The sequence below is a fragment of the Herpailurus yagouaroundi genome, unplaced genomic scaffold, assembly GCF_014898765.1.
Source record: "Herpailurus yagouaroundi ecotype Mexico unplaced genomic scaffold, PumYag 100, whole genome shotgun sequence".
Taxonomy (NCBI): Eukaryota; Metazoa; Chordata; class Mammalia; order Carnivora; family Felidae; genus Herpailurus; species Herpailurus yagouaroundi.
Window position 1 is genome coordinate 44,645,197 of NW_024412391.1, and position 17,683 is coordinate 44,662,879.

General features: G+C 43.9%; 1 long non-coding RNA gene across 3 annotated transcripts; it reads right to left on the bottom strand.

The window, feature by feature from the left end:
* Window positions 1-9,357: 9,357 nt before the first annotated feature.
* On the bottom strand, window positions 9,358-17,447 carry LOC121028589 (uncharacterized). 3 transcript variants are annotated; one of them, XR_005789327.1, is made up of 4 exons: window positions 17,064-17,447; window positions 15,028-15,090; window positions 13,329-13,485; window positions 9,358-10,293 (listed from the first exon to the last, which is right to left on the bottom strand). It is a non-coding gene; the product is annotated as an uncharacterized LOC121028589 (long non-coding RNA). The 3 variants fall into 3 exon arrangements; XR_005789328.1 differs by lacking the exon at window positions 15,028-15,090 and having other exon boundaries at window positions 17,064-17,443; XR_005789329.1 differs by lacking the exons at window positions 15,028-15,090; window positions 17,064-17,447 and adding an exon at window positions 13,606-13,891.
* Window positions 17,448-17,683: the final 236 nt, after the last annotated feature.

Below are 17,683 nucleotides of genomic sequence, written 5' to 3' on the forward strand. Positions count from 1 at the left end.
CAGGACCATCCTCAGGGAGCACTCACGATCTCTTTTCTGCTTATTTAAGGGATTTAGGAATGCCTGGTAGACAGCATCTTATTGGAACCAATGAGGCCACATAAAGCTTAAGGGACGTTGACAAACCTTCTGTTGGCTTTCATGGGATTTCTTCCTCCCGGTGTCCTGGGCAGCCACACAACTTGCCCATGGAAAGGGCTGCTTCAGAAAATTACACTCTTTATGGTGGCAATTCAGTTTCACATCTGGGTCCTTGATAGTAAAAGGTATTTAAATTGAAAAGCATCTTTTGATATAAAGTCTATGGAAACCCACTCCCTCTCAGTTATGTGGATCCCCACACCAAGCAGAGACCTAGGGGCTGGCTGCTTCATGCCTATTTCGTTTTCCCATTCAATCCATTTTCGCTGAAAAGGAGACATAAGCAGTGAAGCCAATATAGTTTTATTGGATCCAATGCACTGCCACTAAAACAAATATATGTACACTCAGGCCAATACGCTTTTATTAAAACAAATAGAATTTAATTCAAACCAGCATTCAATACGTTTTCTCCAAGCAATGAAATTAAGCTCTACCAGTACTTGTGTTCAATATGTTTTCCCAATCAAATCCATTTGAACAAAGTGAAATATATTTATCATAGATAACACATTTTTATTAAAAACAAATTCATTGAAGCCGAGTTTCCCTTTGAACTGATAGATAGAGATTCTAACCAATTGTACAATTAGATCACAGAAACGGATGTATTTTTACTTTAGCAAAAAGCATTTCCATTCAGGTCCACTTGAAAGCACACTAATGAATAATCAAAGTCGCTCCAACAATGTCTTTAATGGAGTATTTTCTCAAAAGTGTGTCCTCTGGGGTTGAAGTGCAATGCAGAAAATAAAAAACACTTAAGGAAAAAGAATAGCACTGGGAACAGGATTACAATAAATTCAGATTCGTAACGATTAAATATTTACGTCTACCTATGTGCACTTAGAGTGAAGCTGTTGGTCGTGTGCAAATGCATAAAGACATGTTTGGGGACATTTTGTAGTTGTGTTTGCTTCTAAACCACATTATCCAGAAAAATCCTTCCTTATTGGCATTCAAACATATTATGAATCCTCGTCTGTCTGAGCTTAACTAGGAATTACCCTGCATGGGGAAAACTCGATGGAATGAGAGGGCAGGTGTTTGAGTGGCTCTCTGGAGAAGAGTTCAATCTTTGGTGTCTAGATCGTGAACTATCTTCGAGTCTTTCAAAAAACCACAGACAGGGAGAGCTACCTCCATATGCCCCACACCTTTTGGGGACCGGGAACAAACACACTACCTACAAGCAAGAGTATCTGAATGCATTCCGTGTCTATGTGGGACCATCGATAGAGGCAGACCCTCAGTGGCTGACGTGAACGCCATCCTGTCTGCTTCTACAGTGATCCCCACATCTACCTTTTCTACGTCTTTCCCGCCTCGAAGCTGCAGGATGCAAGGACAGAAATGAAGAATTTTACTGCTCTCAATAAGCAGCCCAGAAAATACGCTTTATATCAAGACTGTGTGCTCCAATAGTATTTCCTCCTTCCTGCCTGGAAAAGTGTAGCAAATGCAGATTATGCCTCCAAGTGATTGGACAATTTGTTAACCTCAAAGCACTGTTTTGAATGGACTAGACCCACCCTCCCTGAAACACAGCCAGTCACGTTAGCACAAGTCGTTCACTACAGAATTGTTCGTAAAAGTGAAATATCAGAAACCCAACTATCTAGCATGTGGGCAATTGGCTAAACACGTTGTAATATCTTCCTGCTGTATTCTACAGTATAAATATCAACACAGTATTGCAAGAATTCAAAGTGATATTATAGAGAGATTTATTGAATGGGAAACATTTGCACTGGTAAATTTAAAAATGCTTAACAAGACATTATGCGTAGTAATTTCTTATCTCTGTAAAATAGATGTGCGTGCCATAGATATGCACAGACAAGAAGACCAAAGGCAACGCGAAATGTTAGTAGTGGTTAAATGAGTCGTGGGGTTAGAGATTTCTCTTTTTTAAAATCTGCATTTCCTAAATTTGCTACGTTGAACATGAACATGCATTATTTCTGATACAAGAAAAATGTATCTAAAAAGTGATTATTATTTTTTTTAAGTTTTTTTTTTAATTTTTTTTCAATGTTTATTTATTTTTGGGACAGAGAGAGACAGAGCATGAACGGGGGAGGGGCAGAGAGAGAGGGAGACACAGAATCGGAAACAGGCTCCAGGCTCCGAGCCATCAGCCCAGAGCCTGACGCGGGGCTCGAACTCACGGACCGCGAGATCGTGACCTGGCTGAAGTCGGACGCTTAACCGACTGCGCCACCCAGGCGCCCCTTTTTAAGTTTATTTACAGAGAGAGAGCAGGGGAGGGGCAGAGAGAGAGGAAGAGAGAATCCCGAGCAGGCCCTGTGCTGTCAGCACAGACTCCCAACACAGGGCTCAATCCCATGAACTATGAGATCACGACCTGTGCCCAAATCAAGAGGCAGATGCTCAACTGACTGAGCCACCCAGGTGCTCCAAAAGTGATTATTATTATTATTTTTTTAATTTTTTTTCAACGTTTATTTATTTTTGGGACAGAGAGAGACAGAGCATGAACGGGGGAGGGGCAGAGAGAGAGGGAGACACAGAATCGGAAACAGGCTCCAGGCTCTGAGCCATCAGCCCAGAGCCTGACGCGGGGCTCGAACTCACGGACCGCGAGATCGTGACCTGGCTGAAGTCGGACGTTTAACCGACTGCGCCACCCAGGCGCCCCCAAAAGTGATTATTTTTTAAAAGGTAGTGTTAAATCCAATCTAAAAGGTAGTGTCCAGGGGCGCCTGGGTGGCTCAGTTGGCTGAGCGTCTGACTTCAGCTCAGGTCATGATCTCACGGTTCATGAGTTCAAGTCCCACATCGGGCTCTGTACTGACAGTGCAGAGCCTACTTGGGATTCTCTCTCTCTCTCTCTCTCTCTCTCTTCCCCTACCCCATTTTCTCTCTGTCTGTCTCTCTCCCTCTCAAAATAAATAAACTTAAAAAAAAATTTTTTTAATAAATAAATAAAAGGTACTGTCCAAATATCGGGTCGGCCTCCATAATCTGAATTCTGCCATCCTTTCAGAAAGGGGTAGTATCCCCCATCACACTCTGTCTTTCTGTAAGACTCTTTTTGAAGGCTTTGTTCAACTGGCCATCCAGCAAGCACTTATACAAGGACCCAGGTAATAAATTCTTCTCTGAGTTTGTTCTAGGAAAGCAGTGGTTCAGCAAAAGAAAAAAAAAAAAAAAGATGTGATTTTTTTTTTTTCAGATGATACACGCTATGTAACCCCAGATTTTTCTTTTTGCCTCAGCTCAGAGCTTAGCTGTTCTAATGATCTCACCTTAGACGTCTGGAATTATCGAATACCTCTGCTCCTTTTTGGTAATTTCCCTTCTCCTTTCTTCTTCTGTCACTCTATTTTTTTTATTGTGTTTACTTATAAAAGAGATCCATATTCATTTTGGACATAGATTTGATACAAATCTACAAAAAAACCCATACAAAAAAAAAAATCCAAAACACAAAAAACATCCCGTAGAAGCAAATCCCAAACACATATCAGTGTTTGACCATGATTATGCACAGACAACTCCTGCTTCCTTGGTGGGGACACGGTGTGTCCACAGAGCCCCAGCTACACTGGGTGAGTGATACTTGAGGAGGAACCCTGGGAAGGATTTAAGTGGGGGAGTCATTAAATTCCCCTTGCTCGGGGGCAAGATCTTCTGTCCCCTGCTTGGCACTGATAGGGCCAGGCCAGCTTCCATATCTGGAGGAACAGCTGGGTACCCCAGCTGGTAGCCTGGAGGCCTTAGACAGCGAGCTTGAGAATGGAAGGTGTCATCTCTCCTTCACTGGGACCCTCCATGTGCTCTCCTGGGGAGAATTTACTCCTATGGGCGTTTTCATGCGTGGGGTTCCTCCTCATGGGTTCAGCCCCTTCAGTTCAGCTGGGTCCTTATTTGGTGTTTTCCTGTGCCCACTGTGAGGATGAAAAAGGAGGACAAGAAGGAAAAAGGAGAGAGGACTGGTTTGGTAGCTGGTGGTAGAGACAGAGAAATACAGACAGTCCAAAACAGAAGCGACAACCCAGAGGACACAGAACATGTTTAATTAATACCGACATTTATCCAGCTGCATTTGAAACCCCGCGTGGAAATAATTGCTGTTCGTTGTATTGTTTTAGATGAAAATGGTAGAAATAAATGGAACTGTCAAAGCCCTAAACCTTCCCATCTTCATTAAAAATAAAGAGTTAAGAAATGGAAAGCAGTGGGCAAGGAGGCGGGAGTGTTCCAAGATTTCTCTTTTCCACCCCAAGGCCATGTTCCAACAAAGCTTGGCATCCACGCGTCCTGTTTTCTGTCCTGCTACCAACAGGTACTTTATTTTGTCCTCCCTTCAGAAGGGTGGCTCAGAGCCCCACCGCCCACCTCAAGGTCAGGCCTCTCCCAGCCTGTACTTCATAGATCAGCTTCCTCCCGCACTTGCCTTCAAAGTATCCCACTCACCAGACCTTCCTTCAGATCTGGGGAAAATACCTTCTCCGGAAGCTGTCTGTGCACTAGCCAGGCTAAACTTCTTCGCCCTCCGAGGTAGATGTCTTATCCCCGTATCACAAAAGGGGGAAACTAAGCCTCAGAGAGGTTGAGTCACTGACCCCTGGTCACATAGTTCGTGCATGAACAGAGTGACTAGGAGACTTGCCCTAGTCTTCGCTGCTCTCCTCAGATGGTCTGGCTCACTGTGTACCTGGTGCAGAAGAGGAAACTGAGACCCAGAGATGTGAGGTGGCTTTCCCAAGGTTACTAAGACCTGCTGGTTAGCCTCAGGCCCTCTCCACCCCACCGCACTGCATAGCTCATTGTATTCAAATACATTAGCTAATACATTCGGATGCCAAAAACCCACCACTAAAATCACCGCCAGCGTTTTCTAAGAGAGCAGCTTAGTTCCAACCTCTTTCTCCATCATTTTTTTTAAACCAGAGGCCTAATAAACAGCACAGCTGTGCTTTTGTTTCATCTCCTTTTATTTCCTCTCCCTGCCCTTGGGCGGGGGTCCCAGTGTGTGACCACGTGGCTCTACCACGGGGGACGGGCAGGAGAAGGAAAGGGCTGGAACGGACAAGCCGAGGATTAGCGCCTTCTGGCTGTCTCTCTTCTTTCCACCCCCGTGTCCTTTCCTGTGTCCCTGGGAGGCCAACCTTAGTCTGTGGGGTTTGGGAGGCCATTGAACCAAAGGCTGGTCTGTGAGGGGAAGAGGATGCAGATCCACCAGGGAAACCGAGAAGTGCCATGAACACACATTCCAACCACCGCGGTGCAGAAAGCAAGTCGCTGAGGCCTTTGTCAGCTGCTGCTTCTCCCTACGTAGGACGGGGCCAGCCGACTATTTCCATCGGATTCATAGACCCCATCAAGAAAAGAGACCAGAGACAGTTAAAACTCATTGAAACACGGGGATTTAACTGTTGATGGAAACACACAAGGTGGTAGAAAGAAACTAGAGCTGAGAGCTAGATTTTATTCAAAGCTGAGACCAAGCTACTAACTTGACCACGCAGCTAGGGGTCTTGGGGGAGTTGTTTAACCTCTCTGAGCCTGAGCTTTCTCGTCTGTAAAAGGGGACACCAGTGCGCAGTGGGCTCTCAACATATATTTGATGAATTGAAATTAGAATATTCAGACTCATTTGCGTTGCTGATTTAAAATAGGCAGAATAGGGGCGCCTGGGTGGCACAGTCGGTTGGGCGTCCGACTTCAGCTCAGGTCACGATCTCGCGGTCTGTGAGTACGAGCCCCGCGTCGGGCTCTGGGCTGATGGCTCAGAGCCTGGAGCCTGTTTCCGATTCTGTGTCTCCCTCTCTCTCTGCCCCTCCCCCGTTCATGCTCTGTCTCTCTCTGTCCCAAGAATAAATAAACGTTGAAAAAAATTTTTTTTAAATAGGCAGAATATCCCAATTCCTGTTCATTCAAAATCCAGTTGTCCAGTTCGGAGTTTCAAAGGCAACAAAGAACTTAATGGCTGAATGGCATTAGGGCAATCCTAAAATGGGGGTGCCTGGGTGGCTCAGTTGGTTAAGCATTGGGCTCTTTTTTTTAAATTTAGGTTTTTTTGAGAGAGAGAGAGAGAGAGAGAGAGAGCGAGTACTCATGGGGGAGGGGCAGAGAGAGAATCCTAAGCAGGCTCCGCGCTGGGCATGAAGCTCCGTCTCATAACTGTGAGATCATGACCTGAGCCGAAATCAAGAGTCAGATGCTTAACCGACTGAGCCATCCAGGCGCCCCAAGCATTCGACTCTTGATGTCAGGTAAGGTCTTGATCTCAAGGTTGTTGAGTTCAAGCCCCACGATTGGGCTTCGCGTTGGGCATGAAGCCCACTTGAAAAAATAAGATAACATAAAATAAAGTAAATAAAAAATAAATTAAATGTATTAGGACACCTCCAGACTCCACCATGATCGTATCTGGCAGGCAGTGCACTTAGTGGGACCTCTCTCTCAGACCGACTTAAATTTGCAGGACCACTCGGTTATGAGTTATGGTATGTGTGAATGTGCACACACACACACACACACGCACACACACACAAATGTGCATTCACACACAAGACCATAGAACTCATGCTAAATGAAGGGATGGAAATCATCACAGTCCATCAACGTGGGATCTTACAGAACTCCACCATCACTGTACGTTTGCTCCCTAATATCCCAAGAGGCTGGAGTAGCCACAAGCTTTTAAATAATGCACTTCCCTTGCAAACACTAGTAGACATTTTACTGAAATCCAGAAGTGTTCTGTCCAGAAGAAAAAGGAAATAACCACACAGAAGGTTAGTGGCGTTTTGCAGCTATGTTATCGCCTCGTAGCCTCCGTAAAACCAAGCCTGTCCTTGCCTTATCCCCGATAGCTGTGTGTGCCAGCACAGTGAATGAATTGGGGCAGATTTAGGTCTTGAATGCCTTCCTAATATCATTTGGGCAAATTAGTATACGTGGCTGGACATTGTGTTCCAGGCACAGAGAATGTTCTTTTCCTGTCAGAATCTCCGACAGACAACCCAACGCCACCGGTAAAATAACAGCGACCTCTTAACATTTTTCTTGATTTCTTTAAGAGTGAACACGAGACATATTAAGAACAACAACCCAATCATTAAGCCCTGTGCGATTGGCCTAGGAGCCAGCCCTATCGCTTTAATCAGATTATGGACAACTCATTCTCATCCCGGCCATTTATCTTCTTTGTTTATGCACGCACCAAGTAGCATGTGTCTTACCATCAAAAAATAGTAATCAAAATTGAGAACAACAAAGGACCTTTCATTATTTATGGTGTTAAGTAACATCTATTTGCTTTCATTAGTTTCCAAACAAGCACACTGGTTCTGATTAAACCTGGCATGTGTTAATTATATCCGAGGTCGGGGGTTGTTTTGTCTACAATAAAGGATTACTTAAGGGTGAAGCCTGAGTGAAACGTGAGGTTCCCAGGCCTCAGAAGTCACCCACCTCCGTGTGCTTCCTCGTGAAGGTTTCCAGCCTCGGGATGGCAGAAGCGGATGTGAGCTTGTCACAGAAAGTAACGTTTTGGGGGGGTTTTGTTTTGGTTTTAAGCCCTCAGCTTTATCACCCATTTTATGGGCCGGAGTTAAATGGCAGTACAATGCAGTTAGCTCTCTTACTGCTCAACACTAACAGCCATCATGAGCCATAATTAGAAGAAAAACCACCACATAAATAACGCAGCAGAAAAATTGCCCTGATGATGAGCCAGACTTTGGCTACGGGAAACTTCAGCGGGTCCTGAGTATCCATCATACTTAAGGGGCACTGCGTGTTTTTGCCCATATTTGTCTTACTAAAGCCAAAATGGGAGCCATTTAGACTTTCAAATAAGCTTTTAAAACTATACAATGCCAGTTGAAACAGACTGTCTGCTACTAAGTGTGATGTAGAAACCCTTCGCCTGGAGGTCAGAGCAGCTGGAGGTCAGAGCACTCCTGGAAGGGAGTATGCGAGCCCAGAGACAAGGAAGGGAAAAGGAATTGTCCAGGAGATACGTGGACTTCCCCTAACAGGAAGGTCTAGAAACAATCCTCTCAAGTACGGAAAAGTTCCCGCACACCATTGAGCACGGGAAGTCACACTCCCTATTTTCTGGAATTCTCATAGCAGCCTTAGGAAGTCAGAGAAAATAAAATAGAGTCCTGTACCTGAGAGTGGCCCTGAGGAAACAGGACCAACCATCGGCTTTTTGCATTTGGCCTGCCCGTTTGCAAAGAGGCAACAGATGGGAATTCACATGAGGCCATACAATAAGCTGAACAGTTTCCTCTTTTCCTGATTAGTCTCCCTCATACAAAGGATTAGGACGCAGATCAAAGAGAGTAAAACCTCTAACGGAAGGAACAAGCTTTGTAGTGGACAGTGTCTTGCAAAAACCTGCGTCATTTAAAAATTAATTTAAGTACATTCACTTGCTTTTTCAAAATAAATCACATGTATTTTTCTATAGATCAGCCAGAATAGTTAAGGTCTAATCGTCACATGGAAAGAAAGAGAGTATTCCTCTGAATAGTCTACAAGCCCGCATGTGTTCTCTAAAGAGGATGGTTCGCTTTCTCCACTTCTTCCTTCCTTTGCAAACAAAAATTAAAACAAAACAACATTGATCAAAAACTCGGTGTTGAGAGTTAAAACGCACGAACCCTGTCTCTAGTATTAAGCAGTGCATTTAGTGAAATGGCTTTAAACTTACCTGGGTAACAGAGCTCTGTTTCACGTGTGGATTTTTGTCTGCATTTATATCTCTGCAAGCCACATATGGCGTGACATTGCCGTTTTTTTAATTAAGATACGAAGTGCTCATTTTTTGTAGACCTGCTATAGCCTAACAAATTTACTACACGTCTCAGAAAACACATAGCTTTGCCAAAGTTGGTGAGTAGCCCAGCATGGTTTATCTCCAGCCTACAGCTCTTTCCCTGAATTCAATACTGCAGGCACAATTTAATGCAAACCCAATTTATGACTTAATGCTCTAGGGACCGTGGTGGGAGATTGTTACATTATTCTTTTCTAATCCTATTTGTGTTTTAATTTGCTAAGTCTGTAATGAGGTGCATGCCTTAGAATAGATTCAAGATCTTTCACATTGCTTTTGACTTTGTTTAATATAATAGATTTTACAGTTTGCATTAAATACCCAGGTGCTACGGTCAGTATTATCTCTTTATTTTCTCAACTAGCGTGAATAAAATTACGCCGTGAAAGTAATTGTGTACATGTTTCCTTGTTTATTGTAATGGTTTATTTCCTATTATAATTCTTGATTCAAATTACATCCAGTTCTCCAAAAAGTCAATTCCCCATGGGCTCCTACTTCCCCCTTCCACACAACTGTGACTCTCTGAAGAAAAGGAAGGTTTGGCTGACATGTGATTCGTTGGGTAATAACAAACTAAGTTCTCTAGTCTAAGTTATGAGGCTTCAATTAAACAGAAAGGGAGACAGTGAGGAAGGAAGGGAGTGAGGCGGGAAGAGAGGGAAGAAGGGAGGGAGGGAAGGTGGGTGAGAGGAAGGGAGGGAGGGCAGGTGCTGTGTCACCGTGCACTTGCTGTTTTATTCACGATGTTCAGCTGAACCTTACCGTCGCTAATCAGAGCTGCTACATCACCCAGCTCCGCTGTGTGTCATTTGCCGTCCATAACTGTGTTATAGCCAATTATAGCTAAATCCTCTGTTCTGTATGCACAATCAAAGGGTTTCTGGAATGCATTTTGCGATTTTCTGAATCCTATTATTGCAGACATGTTTATTACATTCAGAAGATGGCTTTCTGAAATTACACTGGAATTGTACCACCCACCTGCCATTTACAAACAAAAGGACCTAAACATTTCTTAACAAGGAGAAAGTTCATTTAGCTCTTTCCTGGCAACTTCTTCTGTGTTATTTTCCTCCATGACCGTTTTTGTGCAACTCGCGGCTCAAGCCTCTATAGATTTGTAAAAGTATCTATGCTGTCCAGTTGATGCTAACTTTTCAATTAATAACGACATGGCGGGTCAAAAAGGAACTGCAGGTTGGCTGTGGTTGGTGCTTGCTACAGTTTTCATTGTGAAAGTCTTCTCCGCCTGTGTATGGAGGGATTGTAAAATGGATCCTAAATTATAACCATTCGATAGCCCTGAAATAACTCTTGTAGGTTGCCTGTCAAAGAAAAAAAAAATCAAGTTATGTCTTTAAATTTCATTTAGGGCCATTTTAAGAGGAAAGTGAATGGCGTTAGAAAGACACACGGTATCTATGTGAAACCATAGCACCTCGTCATTAATTATTAAGGGAAAATGAAAGTGTTTCTAACCCAAATGCTTTACTTTTTTCCCTTCTACTCAAGTTTATACTCTTAAATTCTGCAGCCCCCCCACCCCACCCACATACACACACATATACACATACCCAAGCTTACTTTACTTTATTACTGGTATTTGCCTCACAGAGTCAGGGGATATTACTACCTTTTTATTTGCTATTTTTACAGGACCCAACAAAAGTGCTTTTAAAATATATAACCACTTAATTCAAGTCAAGCTTCTTCAATACTCCTTTCATTCAAGCCCTTTCTAATTTGTTTTCCTCCAGCCAGGAGCCCGGAGAAGACACTGTGATTTATGTTTTCATTTATTTATTTTATTTGGGCTTTTCATTTAAGAAAAGAAATTCTGCACAACCCCCACCACCCTCAATTCTGCATCATCTCACCCCACTCTGCCTCTTCGTATTTGGACCATTAAGACTTTCCCAAGGCCAGACTTTTGAGTCTTAAACAGATTTCAGAGCTTCGACCGTGATCTGGAGAAGGTTCGGCTTGGGTGCTTCTGGGCACACCAAGGATGAGGGGCTCTTTCACAGCACACCATGCAGGGGGTAAACTCGGGGGCGAATTGTGCCTTTCCCCAGTGACAAAAGATGCTTTGCTAATGAGCTCACGTTTCCACAAAGACTAAAAGTGTGTGCCTTGGCAGCAAGAAAGATATTATTGTTGAAATCAACATGTTGTTTTTGTGTTGGGGTTGGGCATGGGATGGAGGAAATTGCTACATGACATTCAAGAGCTTGGGCTCCACGGTCCAGGGGCCATGGATCTGAGTCTTGGTTCCACTTTCTACCAATGGCCTTGAGTGAGTTACTCTTCCTCTCTATGCTGATTCATTGTTCCAGCCAGCCAGTAGGCAAATACTTATTAGGCACCTAACATATGCAAGGCACTGAATTAGGCACACTGAATTAGGTAACAACACAGATGTGGTTCTTGCCCACGCTGATCTGTCGGGGCCAAGAGACAGACAAACATTTATAGTAAAATGTGACAAGCATGATAATAGGGGAAGCTAGGGAAGCCTCTGGAAAAAGTAAGATGTAGGTGAAATGAGATCAGTTTCCTCCAGTATAAAATAGGATGTAATACACACCTGCCTCATGGGGGAGCTACGAGAAAAAGTGAGACAATGTCCAATAGGGCTCTGCATGGCTCCCCACATAAAGTAAAAATTTGGTTAAAAAAAATCAGAAAGTGATTAATGTCATTATTGCTTGGTATCATCCCAGGATTCCCCCAAAAATTAATATCAGAGAACCATTTCACCTTTAAAAAGACACAAGCTGGGGCGCCTGGGTGGCGCAGTTGGTTAAGCGTCCGACTTCAGCCAGGTCACGATCTCGCGGTCTGTGAGTTCGAGCCCCGCGTCAGGCTCTGGGCTGATGGCTCAGAGCCTGGAGCCTGCTTCCGATTCTGTGTCTCCCTCTCTCTCTGCCCCTCCCCCGTTCATGCTCTGTCTCTCTCTGTCCCAAAAATAAATAAACGTTGAAAAAAAAAATTTAAAAAAATAAATAAATAAATAAATAAAAAGACACAAGCTTTGGGGCACCTGGTGGCTTAGTCAGTTGAGCGTCGGACTTTGGCTCAGGTCATGATCTCACTGTTCATGACTTCGGGCCCCACATTGGGCTCTCTGCTGTCGGCACGGAGCCTCCTTTGGATCCTCTGTCTCCCTCTCCCTGACCCTCCCCTGCTTGCACTCTCTCACTCTCTCTCTCAAAAATAAACATTCATGAATGAATGAATGAATAAATAAATAAATAAATAACACAGGCTTTACTCTGTAGTTCTAGTTCTTCTTTTACAGAAAGAACTAAACAACAATGTGGTCTATAGAACATTAAAGTAAATTTGAAGATAAATGAACTAAAATTAACAGGCTTTCTGAAGTAAACATGACTAGTAATTGAGTCTTTATCCAACATCAGCTTCTGTTGTTGCAGAAAGGATTTGACGACTCAGTTCCACTCACTTCAAAAGGGCCCTCAGCCTCCCCATTGAGTCTTGGATATTCGCAGCCAAAGAATGCTCCTCCTTTCATTCATTGTTTTTTTAAAATTTTTTGTTTATTTTTGAGAGAGAGAGAGAGAGCTCGCAGGTGCACGAGTGGGAGGGGCATAGAGAGAAGAAGACACAGAATCCAGAGCAGGCTCCAAGCTCTGAGCTGTTAGCACAGAGCCCACCACGGGGCTTGAACCCACAAACTGAGAGTATGACCTGAGCCGAAGTCAAATGCCCTACCGACTGAGCCACCTAGGTGCCCTGGAAGAATGCTCCTCCAAAGTGTTCTTACTAGTTTAAAAGGTAATACCATTTACTTTCACTTAAAGATAGCCAGGAAGCATTTTTAAGTGCATATTTATTTACTGGGAATCGTATTTGCTCATTATAATTTCAGGAATGCATTCCAACAGAGACAAACTTTGGCTTCACCTACCATCAGACAAGACCCGCCCACAAGAGATCCTGGTTCATTCCAGGAAGTGCTATGTCATGGTGGGTGCAGTGTGGGTAGTGGAGTTCTCTAACGCAATTCCTGAAAACATGTCAAGCGCTGGTGCACATGATCTTTGATTACTTACACAAATGTTACAAATATTTGGGGAAAGGGGCGCCTGGGTGGTTCAGTCGGTTGAGTGTCCGACTTCGGCTCAGGTCATGATCTTCCAGTTCGTGAGTTTGAGCCCCGCGGCAGGCTCTGTGCTGAAAGCTCGGAGCCTGGAGCCTGCTTCGGATTCTGTGTCTCCCTGTCTCTCTGCCCCTCCCCCTCTCATGCTCTCCCTCTCTCTCTCTCTCTCTCTCTCTCTCTCAAAAATAAACATTAAAAAAATTTTTTAAAAAAACACAAATATTTGGGGAAAGTCACCTGTTAGTTGAGCTGCGGCAGAACTCAGGGGAGAGAACCGTCTTCATTTTAGCAAATACTTATATGGGCCAACCGACTGCCTTCAGATTGGGTCCCAGACAGTGGTGAATGGTTCTGCCTAGTAACACTGGAGGGATTTTGAGGTTCGGGGAGCAGCCTGAGAATTAGAGAGAGAGAAAGAGTATGTTGAGGGAGAAAGAAGAGCCGACGGGAGGTGTTTAGGAGGAAAGCTGGCAAAGACATCTACCCTGGTGCGGTTACGAGGAGCGACTATTACCCGAAATGATGTCCAACATCAATTCTTAGTTAGCAGTTACTTATCTGCCAGGCTGGATTACAGGTAACATTTGCGAGCACACACATGCACACACGTGGAATTGTCACCATAGGTCCTTATGAGTGCATGATATGAGTACTAATTGCAAGCCTTCAGGTGTCTTGGTGGCCACAGGCCAGAGAAGTGAGCAGACTTGAGGTCCAAGACAGGTCCAGAGGTCAGCAGGAACAAGGTATTGGAGGAAAAGACCCCCAAGAACATGAGGCCCTAGAAAGTCACAGAAATGATGAGCAAGGCAACGATACTCACACAACACATGGACAAGAGCCTTTAAGCCTATTCTACCCTTCCTGGGCTACATGGCTACATATAAACTATAATAAGCCTTTATTCTTCTTTCGTTGGAAATCTTTACTAAGTCAAGGTGACCTGAAAAATTTAAGCAGCCATACTAAATGAGCCTCGTTTTAGGTTCTGGAGTAACTGAGACTCGAAACGACCACATGGTGCTACTTTTTTTTTTTTTTTTTTTTTTTTTCCGAGAGTTTCAGAGACACCCGCAATGGTTCCTTTGCATTCTAACAGCACTATCCCTTTAAGTAGGAGAGCCCTGTCATCAATGAATGGTTGCTGATCTAATGACTAATTGATGACAAAGAGTCTCTAATGATCTAATAGTTCATTAGGGTTGACTGAGCCAGCAGGGGTCTTCGAAAATGTTTTTTATTCCACTCTGAGGTTTTGTGAGTTTTCCTGTACATACATCAGACAGCTGCCCAGGTTATTAAACCTACAAATGTGAAACCACAGCAAGAACGGGATGGACCTATACAAATATAACTTGGGAGTATAAGGACAAATATGGAACCCACATGACAGAGATATATAGCACTGCCCAAACCATATGATGGGAAGCTAGAGAGAGACATGCTGGGAATCAAATGGGTTCCCAATAGGTAATATCTCTGCCAAGAACTGAGCTGTCACCGTGATGCTGTGGAAGAGCTTCATAGTAGGTAAATTCACCATTCATTCATCATTTAATAAGTTAATGTTTATTAATTACCTATTACTCACATGTTAGTGTATATAAACGCTTTATATACATTTTACCAATTTATATGGTTGCTATGGTCCTTTCACATATGAGAAAATTAAGCTGCTAGCAAGCTAGAAAGTGTGAAAGAATTATATAATGTGCCATATATATGTATATATATATATATATATATACACACATATATGTGTGTGTGCATATATATACATGCCCGTATATATATATGTGCATATATATATATATATGCGTGTATATATATATATGTATATATGTGTGTGTGTATATATATATATATATATATATATATGCACACACCAGGTAAGGAACAGACCTCTTTCCAAAAATCCCACATTTTTGTTTCTTACCACATTGTCCATTGGCAGGGTTCAGACAACTCAAGCATCTTATTTCTTGGAAAATATTTGTCTCTAAAGATATAAGGAAAGGTGATTGCTGTTGGTAGCCATTTAACAAGAAATAGCCAATTCTGGTAGCATGAATAATTAAAACACTCAGGTCAGCCTCGAGCGATAGTGACGAAGAATTCTCATTCAGCTCTTCCAGCATGGAGCTCTCCACTCCTGGGCCATCACCAGGACGTGCCGTGGATGGATGAGTTCCCTTCCTGGCAACAACCCTCATCCTCTGATGAAGCTGGAACTGCCGAGAAACGGGAAGGGAGGGGAGAAGCAAACACTCTGGAAGACTGGCCTTGTGGGGCAGAAGTGTCTCTAGTTAAATTTGAGAAGACACCGCTTGTAACATTTCTGTTCAGCCCAACAAACCCAATTTGTATGTAACCGAACTAAAATTATAACTGAAAACAATCATCAGGAGGGCAACAAGGGTCAAGAGCACCGCCAAAGGACAGAGTTTGAAAAAGAGGGACGTCCATAAATCTGGCCGAGATATTTATTCCCCAACCCTATCCGCCAGGGCCAACATTTGCTCCCGGGGAGGGGTTAATGCCCTGGCACTGCAGGCTCTGGCTGGCCGAATGGACACCCTTTGGTGGAGATACGCTTGCTGGGGAATGTTCAAGACAAATGCCACGGGGATATGAGCAGGGGACTTTGAAAGCATCTGCTACATCTGCTTTCTTGCTAGAAGAATGACCAGAACAGCCCCCAAGCCCACATCTGTTCATGAATATAAAGAATAGGAACATATTTTTTTACCTTAGTAGCGTGGAGTTGATACACCCTCCCCAGGACCCTGAGAGTATATAATACCAGCATAGACATCCTGAAATATGTCCAGATACGGAGAGGCACCTGCTCATCCCTCTTTTAAAGAATTCAGGCAATGTTGGTTGACCTCCATTATAGAACTGGAATATATTAGCTGAAATAATACTTTAACAGTTTTTTAGTCCCCAACTATACGTTCTGTTATAAGGAATAGCAAATGTTTAATCATAAATATTTTAATGGCTTCAGGGATTCATGGTATTCAATGACCGTGTTAAATGATAATAATCACATCTGGTTTATTACTATAGTAATTCAGCAGCTTCTCCTCAGCAGTTATTTTTATTATATGTGCTGTGCGACTGTCATGGTCATTTATAGCAGTAATATTTTAAAGTGGCTCATTTGTTTGTTTAAGGACAGTTTCACAATATATTTCTGTATTAATATACATTTTGCGCTATTATTTCCAAGCTGCCGCTCGAAAATTGATCCTAGCCTGTTACGACTGGAGAGGCCAGAAACCACGCGGGATACCCGGGCAGAGATGGAGTGGGGCGACCAGATGGGACTGTCCAGGTGCCCACTGCGGTGGTGACGACCGTTGAGGCTCATTCTTAAATTTTTTTTTTTCAACGTTTATTTATTTTTGGGACAGAGAGAGACAGAGCATGAACGGGGGAGGGGCAGAGAGAGAGGGAGACACAGAATCGGAAACAGGCCCCAGGCTCCGAGCCGTCAGCCCAGAGCCCGACGCGGGGCTCGAACTCACGGACCGCGAGATCGTGACCTGGCTGAAGTCGGACGCTTAACCGACTGCGCCACCCAGGCGCCCCTGAGGCTCATTCTTAAATGAAGGCGTGCACCAAGAAAGAGTGAAGAAGTAATAAATACAAAGGGAGGACTCGTTAGACGTGGGGAGGCATTTTAAGCGAAGTACCAACCCAGAGGGGCGGGCATTTGGGAAGAACTGAAAGATGCATGGTTTGCGAGGCCCGAGGCGGTCATAAGGCTTTGGCAGGCATCTCTGTGTCGATAACAGAAGTGAGGAGGCGAGGAGTGAAAAAAATGTGAACTCGCAAGAGGGAAGCAAGGGCGGATCAAGGTTACCCACTGGGTGGCTTAGACACTGACATCAATTCCAAATCTGCTCAAAGTGAGCATTAGGAGTGAACTGCAGAGGCATGGCGAGCCGTGCCCCAGCCACGTACCTTCACTCGAGTGGTTCAAGGCGACGGGTATTGTGCCGGGCCTGCGTGCAATGCCCGCTGCTCTCTTACCCCGGACGTCACAAGGTGTTGCTTGTGATTGGGGCAAATATTAGCCTGAAATCACGCATTGCTTCTTAGTAGGGAGGGGGAAGGGAAGGGGTCCCTAATAACCCCGGAGAGTTAATTTTCTGTGACATTCTGCTGAACCAGGTTGAGGAAATTCAGAGGAGCCTGGAGAAAACTGCCAGGCTACTGCTCCGCTTCCTCTTGGCTGGATCCTGATTGGTTGGGTGACAGAGGGCAAATGGCTTTTACGGCTATGAATGATGTATGACCGTAAAATGGTCTGTAACCAGAAGTGCCAACTGACATGCCTGCTGATTTAACGGACACCCAGGGTTATGTTTGCACAGAGACGCTTAAATAAACACGTGCTGGGTTTGAGGCCATTTACTGAGCAATCTCTTCTCTCGCTCTTCTTTCCCATTTTATTTTACTTCATCATAAAAACGGGGAGAGTGAAACCGTGGTTCCCTTTTTTATGATAATGAAGATTTACTCACGGCGGTGGCCGCTCCTCCCTCTTCCTCTCTGCGGAATCTGGTCCCCTTTTCCCCTCT